Raw genomic sequence first — 1963 nt, 5'->3', positions numbered from 1 at the left:
CCAGAAGAGGGCACCAGACCTCATTACAGATGGTTGTGAGCCACCATGTGGTTGCTGGGAATTGAACTCAGGACCTTTGGAAGAGCAGGCAATGTTCCTAACTGCTGAGCCATCTCTCCAGCCCTAGCATTCTTTCTTACAGTGTTCAGGACTACCAGCCCAGGGATGGCACCACCCACAGTGTGCTGGGCCCTCCCCATTGATCGCTAATTGAGAAAATGTTTTACAGCTGGATCTCATGGAGGCATCAACTGAGGTTCCTTCCTCTCTAGTTTGTGTCAAGTACACCCTGCCAGTTAGTATTTATAATTTACATCATTTCAGAAGGGAATGGAGCAGGATGAAGTGACATACTCTTAAATTTCTCTCAGCAGTTGAAAAGACAAATCAGAATGACCATGAGTTTGGGGCCATGTTGCATTCCCTGGGCTACTCAGTAAAAAGAATGAAATAACTTGACATTCCACTAAGACATTAGGTTTCTTTCATTTCTCCATTTTTTAAGATTTATATGGGGAGGTGGTGGTGCACACCTTTAAGGGAGAGATAGGCAGGCAAAAGCCTTGTCTCCTGATCTACAAAGGAGTTCCAGGACAGCCAGAACTGTTAAACAGAGAAATCCTGTCTCAAAAAACAATGTGTGTGTGTGTGTGTGTGTGTGTGTTGCCTCCATGTATACATATGACTAATGCTTCTGGAAGTCAGAAGAGAGTATTGAATTCCCTGGAACAGAAGTTATGAATGATTATGAGCCATGTGGGTGGTGGAAACTGAAATTTCTTAACCACTGAACATCTCTCTATCCTCCCAAAGATATATTTTTTTGTAAAACATATGTATGTATTATATATGTATGCATGTGTGTTTGGCCAGGTATAGTGGTTCATGCCTTTAATCCCATCACGCAGGAGACAGAAGAACTCTTGAGTTGGAGGCCAAGCCAGTTTATATAGTGAGTCTCAGGCCTGCCTCGTCTATACAGCAAGTTCAATGCCAGTCAGGGCTATAGAGTAGACCCTGTTTCAAGAAGAAAAAAAAAAAGAAGAAGAAGAAAAAGAAAAAAATGACAGCTGGCCAGTGCTAACGCACTCCTTTAGTTCCAGCTCTCAGGATCATTGTGAGTTCAAGGTCAGCATGGTCGATGTAGTGAATTTCAGGATAGTCAGGGCTATGTAGAGAGAACCTGTCTCAATAAAAAAAGAAAAAAAAAGGATGTTTATGTGTTTGTGCCTCTGCATGGATAAATGTATGTAAATACCAGTGCCAAAGAAACCCGATGTCCTGGACCTGGAATTACAGGGGTTGTGTGCCACCTGACATAGGCGCTGGAACTGAAATGTAGGCCCTGAAAGGACAACTCACTTTTCACCACTGAGCCATAGCTCCAGCCTTAATTTTTTTTCAATGTTTTAAGCCTTGATACTTTCTTAGAAACCACAATCCAATTTGTCATTATACTTTACCTTTTCAGAAAACGAAAGTCCAAAAAAAGAAATTTTGTTAGAAGTTCTCTAATTCATTCTTCCACTTTTTTAAAACTTACATTCTGAAGCTGAGAGTATTGTATTTACCTTTCATTTAGGATTAGGTTTAGGTTTTCATCTTCAGCACTGCAAAAGAAAAAGAAGACAAAAAAAAACTGGTGCACTGAAAGTCCAATTTTTATCAAAACATGATGGGGGTGGGTTAAGTGAGACCTTGTAGATGAGTCTGGTCTTGGACTTGTGATCTTTCTGCCTCTGCCTACCAATTGCTGTAATATAGGCACGAGCTACCTTAAAATATGAGCTGCCTTAAAATATGATTTAAATTTTACATGGTCCCAAAGTAAAATGTTCTCCTATTGTGATTAAAATCTTTATTCCTGCCGGGCGGTGGTGGCGCACGCCTTTAATCCCAGCACTCGGGAGGCAGAGGCAGGCGGATCTCTGTGAGTTCGAGACCAGCCTGGTCTACAGAGCTA

General features: G+C 41.5%; 1 protein-coding gene across 1 annotated transcript in view; it reads left to right on the top strand.

Annotated features, from left to right (window-relative positions):
* Nucleotides 1-1963, top strand: part of Hormad1 (HORMA domain containing 1) — a 32030-nt gene that overhangs the window by 28961 nt on the left and 1106 nt on the right. The window lies entirely within an intron of this gene.

This window comes from Microtus ochrogaster, chromosome 21 (assembly GCF_000317375.1).
Source record: "Microtus ochrogaster isolate Prairie Vole_2 chromosome 21, MicOch1.0, whole genome shotgun sequence".
Taxonomy (NCBI): domain Eukaryota; kingdom Metazoa; phylum Chordata; class Mammalia; order Rodentia; family Cricetidae; genus Microtus; species Microtus ochrogaster.
Note: the sequence above shows the minus strand (reverse complement) of the source record. Positions and strands in the feature narration are given on the sequence as shown.